This window comes from Halyomorpha halys, unplaced genomic scaffold (genome assembly GCF_000696795.3).
Source record: "Halyomorpha halys isolate HHAL.00 unplaced genomic scaffold, Hhal_1.1 Scaffold82.1, whole genome shotgun sequence".
In the NCBI taxonomy this organism is placed as follows: Eukaryota; Metazoa; Arthropoda; class Insecta; order Hemiptera; family Pentatomidae; genus Halyomorpha; species Halyomorpha halys.
In genome coordinates this window covers 1,753,429-1,760,760 of record NW_027109449.1, presented here as the reverse complement: position 1 = coordinate 1,760,760, position 7,332 = coordinate 1,753,429, and the positions used below count along the sequence as shown (strand labels likewise).

The 7,332-nt window shown below is 37.3% G+C and overlaps 1 protein-coding gene and 1 pseudogene across 1 annotated transcript in view; both read right to left on the bottom strand.

The window, feature by feature from the left end:
• Positions 1–7,332, bottom strand: part of LOC106692994 (uncharacterized) — a 112,268-nt gene that overhangs the window by 73,485 nt on the left and 31,451 nt on the right. The window lies entirely within an intron of this gene.
• Positions 450–1,839, bottom strand: LOC106692995 (terminal nucleotidyltransferase 4B pseudogene; annotated as a pseudogene).

The window sequence follows — 7,332 nt, the reverse complement described above, 5'->3', positions numbered from 1 at the left end:
AGTTAACTATTATTTTTGTGATATTTATCATCTCATAGTTTGAAATGAGAGAATAGGTTTAGTGTGTAAATAAAATTAAACATCTGTTTTTCGTTGCGCCGTTGTTGTTTAGGCGTTGCTATGTATTGGCAGCGATGTACCACTTTACACATATAACCCCTCTTTTCGACTAGTTTATCCAGGAAATTTGAGGATCAAAGTGGTTTCCTGACAATATTATTGCCAAAAATTATTATATTTGTCATCAAGATTGTTCCCGTTAACTATAGATCTCTTTCAGTTATTATTCTCGTCAGTAGTAGTGCCAAAATGTTGCATTAATCTTACCAACTATTGAGGAAATAACTTTTTTTGTACTATATCATCTCATGAGAAGAAGAATATATAGAACAAAATTATAAGGAATTAGACTAAATTTAGAATTTGCAAAAGAGTATTAAGACATTACGTCATCACTCTGAATCACTATTTATATTTAAACCATTAGTTGCTGAAGACATTACTTGAAAATTGTTCCTGATTTTCTGCCTCTGGCTGATTAAATCATGAGACACTCTGACGATCCTGCCAAGAATACTCTCTTGCGGAAGGAAGTCATCGATCTCGGAAACGCCGTTCAGCGCCATGTTTAGGTTTGCAAAGGCGAGGGTGAATGCATTTCGTACTTTCAATGAGTTGTATCCTAAGTCAATGATAGGGTTCAGAGGATCCTCAATACAAAGCATCGATGACTGTCGTGCTCTCCTCGAATTAGCAGGAAATTTATTCTTTGGAATGTAGCTACCTCCTCTCTTCGTATTGATGGTCGCCAATGAATAATTAAACTTACGACCATATAGCTCGAAAAACTCCATAAGCAGAACACCGAGGTTGACATGAGAAGTGGTAGCGTTCAGCCTCGGGTGAAGTTGCAGAAAAGAGACGATCATCATCAATAAACCATAATACGATACACCACCGAGAATGACTTCTTGGAGATCTCTCTGGTACAAGAACTGCTTCAGGACGAGCGCCAGCTTCACTAGAGGAGGGTATTTAGCCTTGTAGTGTTTGATCAGTTCTGCAAACTGCGGTCCACCTTTCGAACTGAAGGATAACTGTATTTTGAAATCGAATAATTTGTCTGTAAGGATTAGCACTGGTTCTTGCCCACGTTTGAATACACAAATGGAGCCTCCCTCAACACAGACCCCCTTCTTCGAAAGGACATCTTGAAGTGTCTTCAAAGGCAACCGGGGCCAGCTGCCGACCACCAAGAGGTTGATATCACTACTCGGAAGGTAGAGACCGGTTCGGAATGAGCCGATCACTTGGATCCTCGCGGAAGGCCACAACTCGATGATGACCGATTCGATGTTCCGGATGACTGCTCTGCGCGCAGCGTGCTCTTCTGTTGTGGGCGATATGTAGTTGTAAAAGTCGTCAATTTCTTCGTGCAACGCCATGATGGGTCTGGAGTCATAGCATTTGTCAGGAGGCCTCCAAGGACAACTGCCATAGATTGTGTTTTTCATTGGAGTACTGGACCCAGAAAGGAGTGGCACGGTTTCATTTCTTTTGTGGAGGTACGATGGCGAAAACCACCTCCAAGCGTTGATCAGGCAAGGAAAAGATTCTTTAATAGCAATCGTATTTGCTTCATGATGAAACGCCGAGAAACTATTCCCCATGTTTGAAGAACTCTTTGAACCACTTCTTGATTTGGTCCTATTCATCCGAAGATCCATCATATTCGTTAGATAAAAAAAAATACTTATTATAGAAAATGAATCCTAAGTTGTAGTTAAATCAAATAATATTAAACTTATCCAAGATATATATTTTTACTATTTTATATGCGCAATGACAATCAAGTTGGATTTTAGAACATATGCTTTAAAATTTACAAGCTGATTATTTTTTTGTAATTGTTTCAGATTACTCATATCTATATCCTTATTGAAAGGAGTATAATGGAAAAGCTAAGCTGGTAAAAAATGGAAGCAAAGAAGCATGCCTCATGATAGACTGGGCGTGGTAGAGGAGTAATAACTTACTGCTTTCGGATTGCTGGCAACATTTAAATTAAAGTCTATTAGAGTTTACCTCTCAAAGTGTTATATAGTTATAATGTACAAGTATTTATTTTAGTGTTACTAAAGATTGCGTATATGAGTTTAATTTTCGTATTTCTACATACCTACACTATACTGAGTAATTCCTAATGATTAGATTTCAAGCCGAATAGATACATAGTCTTTAAATAAACTATTGATATCTGGCTTAGATGAATTTGAATTTAGGTCTCCTACGAACCCCCCCCCCAAAAAAAACAGCAGAAGAATGCCCATGTAGTAGAAAAAAAATCGCTTTAGAAGTAGATAATAAATTTAAAGTTCTTCGCACTTCGGAGAGGAAGGGAAGCGCTGATATCACTTCACAGATATCAAAGAGATACACCAGAAACGCATCAAACAAAAGAGCTTATTTTCCTATTTAAACTCAGAGCTAAACTCCCTAACCACCCAAACCCACTCGTTTCTAACCTTGCTTCCTCTTCCATTCCTGGCAATCCTCCGAGGCGACTGAAAAGAAGATGGCCTCGTGACCTTATATTGTAAACTGTTTTTAGAGTTCTACTACTGGGTAGTTTCTCTACATCCTGTATCATATCATTATGTCATTATGATCAAATTTACTGGTTGTATTTTTTTATACAGTTGTAAATATCAATAAATAAATAAAATAAAATAAAAACTCAGAGCTCTGTAAATATATATGAGTGAAAGGGCTTAAAACAGACGACTTTTGATAATATTCGTTTATTTTATTTTCAAAACCTCTTTATTTTTCATTTAAATTCAAAAATACAATAATATATAATATATACTTAAAATAAAAATTACATCTTTGATTGCCATATGGCATTATAAGACTAATTACAAAGTCCGCTGAAGGCGGGTATACACTGGTGGTATAATAACTGGGGGCTAACAAAGAATGGAGAGGGACCATTCCGGCTGGTGGTGGTGTGGTGCCTTCAAGCTACAGAGCCCGGAGTTCTTTCCTCGGCGAGGACGTCTACTAAGGGGGCAGTGCTTTGCCACCTCCCAGGTCTTGGTGGAGGGGCGATATCTCTTAGTACAATAGTCCAATAGGAGAAAAAAGGCAGTTATCTCAACCCAATTTTTGATTACTTTAATGAAAACAATGTATAATTAAGAGTCAAAATTGACGAGTCTGCCAAGTATAGGTAGGGGGAATAAAAAATGGCGGCTGTTTCAAAGAGATAAGAAAAACTAAACAATGAAAAAAATACAACCGTTTGCTTTGAACAGCCCTGTGGCCCTGCAAAGTGGAGCAAAACTTCGAAAATTAAAATAGTTTTAAACTATTTGTTCTTTTTTTGAAAAATCCTGACCATCTTCTTATATTTAAATCTTTGCGGTCAACTATGTATAAATACAAATAGATTTATAGTTGTTCCGACATATTTTTATTTGCCAAATTTATATTCATATGTGAATATCATAAAAACTACTACTCCTACAAAGATTAGTGTCATAAACTACTTTATAGTAAATTAAATTTCCTTTATTTTGAGTGTTGGCAGACATATGTGCGTCTTATGGATCCAGAGATATATTTTTTCAAAAATCCAATATTTTATACGAATACTAGAAATTAACATTTTGTGAGTTTATTTTGTCAAATATAACTACTAAAAACTACTACTCCTACAAAGATAAACATAATAAACTATTTTGTAGTAAATTTAACTAGCTTTAATTTGAGCGCTGGCAGACATCAATACGTCCAATGGTTTCTGAAATAAAGTTTTCGTAAATCAAACTTATTGTTCGAACAACTATAAATCAATTTATTTTAGCAAATATCGTGAAAACTACTATTCCTACGAAGATAAATGTCATAAACTTTATAGTCCATTAAACTAGCTTTAATTTGAGTGCTAATAGACATCTGTACGTCAGATGGTTCCGGAGATATAGATTTCTCAAAAGTTAACTTACTACTAATCTTTCAGTAAATTTTTAAGAAATTTTGCTTTTTAAAAAACTATATCTCGAGAACTATTGGACGTAAATTAGGGCTAATACTTCAGCAAATTTACTCTTCTTTAAATAATGTTCTCTTAGATTTTCTAGTGTTATTGGTATTTTTTAAGATATAGAGCTCCGAATGAAAAATCAAGGGTTTTTTAAGGTTATGAAACAGCCGCCATTTTTTAATCCCCCTACCTATACTTGGCAGACTCATCAATTTTGATTAGTAATTATACATAGTTTTTATTGAAGTAATCGAAAATTGGGGTGACTGCCTTTTTTTCTTCCCGGCTCTTGTACTATCTGAAGAGCGGGTTGGCACAGGCGGAGATCATTCGGTTATTTAGGGAATACATTTTATATACAAAAAAGCACATTTTATTGCTATGGGAATCAGAGGTCAATATCTCTTCCCACCAAATAAAAGCAATAATATCGGTATCTTCGGTCAAGAAATTAGTGCAGCTGTATATACACTAATCACTAACAGCCGAAAATCTTTTTTGGATTCAAAAGCTGTGAAAGGTATAGATCTGTAGAAAACTTCAGAACAAAATAGCATATTTAACGACCTAGGCCAACAAAGTTGTTACAATAGTATAAGAGAGAGTCTCTCTTACTTGGGATGGGAATAAGAACGACAAACATTTGATAACAACCGTTCTTTCAAAACGAATCAACTGTTGTTCGAAACGAATAACAACTGCTTAAGTTCGATTTTTCGTTAAAACGGTATTACAAGAACAATGAAGGTGATATTCTGTTTTGTGTCTTAACAACAACCACCATTATATGAGCTGTTTTGTTGTATTTAATTTTTTTGTCATAATTTTGATTATTTATTTAATGATTGATGGAAAATAATAGTTTATTTATAAGAATGTTAGCAAATAACAATTTTCTTTGAATATCAAAATGATTCTTGAAATAACCAGTTATCTATATTAAAAAACTATGTAGAAAAGAGAAATATATTGAATTGTGATATGTATCGAATTCATAGTTCTCAGACTTAATTCATAAAATGTTTCATTATTTTCAATATTATTTTTTGTTTACTTTATTTATTATAACACTTTGATACAAAAATTAATAATAATAATAAATAAAATAAAATGGGTAAATAAATATAAAATAAAAAAATATAAATAAATAAATAAATAGAATATCGGCCGCTAATGTTGCGGTATGACTAAATAAGAGAGAATAAATAAGAAAATTTTCAACAAAAATAAAGTTGTGAGAAAGAATCAATAATGATATTCGGTCTTGCTGGTCGGATTGTGAAAAAAAAGAACATCTATATGTATATAAACAGGAAAATAAAATGAGCATAATAAAATTAAGTAAAGTCACTGGTAATAAGTCAGTGGAGGTTGAGTGCGCTAAAGCCGCAATCACTCCACATAAGCGGAGCATCAGGCCGTTGCCAGAACTCTTGTTTTCGATTTTCTTCTACAAAAGATCTCAAGGCCACTGCCGTTTCAACCTCCAAGGTGGATTGTAAGAATGGATTACAACAGAACCAAATGATTCTGTAGTACCTTGCCAGGAGCTCCACGGCATACTGGTTTCCCTTATCATCATGAATGCGTCCTCTGGGGCCCACCGTACTCCTCCAAATGCCATCTTTAGTCAAACCTTGATGACCCTCCATGGTGTCTCTTCATTCACCTGAATCTGATTGAGAATGCTCCTTTTCGCCCTACCGACGACTGCTGCCCTTAACGCCTCAGCATTCTCACTGTCGAGCAGGTTTTCGGCTGTCTTCGCTTCTATTCGACCCTTCAGTCGATCAGTGACTTAGTTCCCCCTTCTTACCAGTAAACCTCTCAAGGTCGGAAACTGCCTTTTGTTTGAATTTTGATCAGCTGACATCGAAGTAACAGGTCCATATCAGCTGATCGAGAACAGCTGACCTATTGAATAGGACAGGCTCCGCAAATAGATCAGTCTTTGAGAGCACTTCAAGCGTTTAATTTCGCACTCCTCTCTCTCCTATTATATTTAGTTTCACTTGAGTAAAAGATGACTGGTGCCGACACCCGGGAACTTTAGATACCGTAATTTTCAGTCTAAAAGAAAAAAAAAATTTTATTCTTCTCTGTGACTTATGACCAGTAACAGAATAGTGGGAAGAGCAGTTCTGAATCTGGAGAATATGAACCAAAACAACCAGCCTCAAGCTGCAGTCAACCAAACTTTAGCAGCAGGTAACCCACCTCCAGAGCAGATTCAGCCACTACCATAAGTTTCATTGGAGCAATTTCATGCCACGACGCTTGAATGGATTAAGGTCCGTACGGCAACCGCCCAGAACCTGAGGAAGGCAGTGTCGGACCTAGAAAAATTCACCGGAGAGACCGGAGAATTAAATCATTTGTTAAAAGGGGGCGATCGCCGAATGGGGCGAATAGAAGTGAAGAAATCGGAGGATCTACTGGATAACGAGGATGCAAAAGCACTGAAAGCAGCGGTAGTCTGCCGAGTAAAAAGAAATATCCTAAATCAGATTCAGGCAGATGAAGAGAAGGCATTCGAAGGAGGACAGTGGAAATATTAACCAGGAAAATAGAGGCCTAGGCGAGACCCAGAAACAATGGTCGGCGGGAGGACCGCAAGTGTCATGGTTGCGGGAAGGTTGGGCATATAGTTTACGCATTGCCCGCGCACGAGATGTTTTGAATGTGGGGCAGAGGGACATATAGCCCGACAGTGTCTCTACATGTATCAGCGGAAAAAGCAAAATCAACCTGAACCCATTGAGATAAACGCACAGAGATTACGGAGGAGGAAAATCTCGCGAAGGACGAATGGATCCGCGAGTGAAGCCACAGAACTGTCCGAGACCTCGGAGACAGAAAATGAAGCAGAAGACTCTGGGCGAGAGAATGATCAGCAAGTAAAGAGAAGTTGGAGAAGAACTGGAGAAACTGCTAGAAGAAGAGGAGAGTTTTGAGAAGTGTCCCCACAGAGAGGCGACCGCACGTTAGAGAACCGTCATGTGAGAGGAGTGCACGGCGGTCTACCTATTATACGAGGGAAGAGAGGAGTAAGCTGTCTGGTGGACACTGGGAGCTCAAACACAATCGTCTGCCGAGAGGCCCTTGACAGATTGAGTGGTGGAGAAAGGAAACTACAAGTCAGAGTATGTAATTGTCAATTGATCACTTTGGGTGGGCCCTGCAGCATTAAAGGGAGAACAGAAATGGAACTGAGTAACTGGGGTGCTAAGGGAGTGAAAGTTACAGTCCATGTAATGGGGAAAATGCCCCGAAACTACCAGATA